Below are 539 nucleotides of genomic sequence, written 5' to 3' on the forward strand. Positions count from 1 at the left end.
CCCTGTGTTCTAAAAACATGGATATTGTGTATCATATATAGACGCTATTTCATCCATAGGTCGCTGTAGTGGTATCGTCTGAAACGCCTGGGTTTCCGTTACCGATGTGTCGACCGTTACCGAGCCTGCTTGCTTTACCAGCTCATTTGTGTGAACAATCGACACCTGCTACCATCCAAGTTACCTTTCTAATATTTAGGTTTGTTTATTTTGTCTTTAAGATAAAAATATAAAATAAATAAAGATTTTAACTTAACTTTAGAGAGATCCAAGAAAAATAAACAGACGAGAGCTACTTCTGCAATTAATTTGGTAATTACTGAAACAGTGAAATGGTGCTTGCGTGACTGAAGGTGAACTAGTTTGTCCCATAACAACCTTGCACATCCATCCCGTATCCTTCCAATACATCCTGGAGTTTGATCCTGTCTTTTCATACCATTCTGCAGTACAAAGACATGCAGAATATGCTTGGGTCATTGCTAAAAATAATCTCCAAAATATTTACAGAATGGTGTGTATATATATATATATATATA

Source organism: Cyprinodon variegatus, unplaced genomic scaffold (assembly GCF_000732505.1).
Source record: "Cyprinodon variegatus isolate N-32 unplaced genomic scaffold, C_variegatus-1.0 Scaffold68, whole genome shotgun sequence".
In the NCBI taxonomy this organism is placed as follows: domain Eukaryota; kingdom Metazoa; phylum Chordata; class Actinopteri; order Cyprinodontiformes; family Cyprinodontidae; genus Cyprinodon; species Cyprinodon variegatus.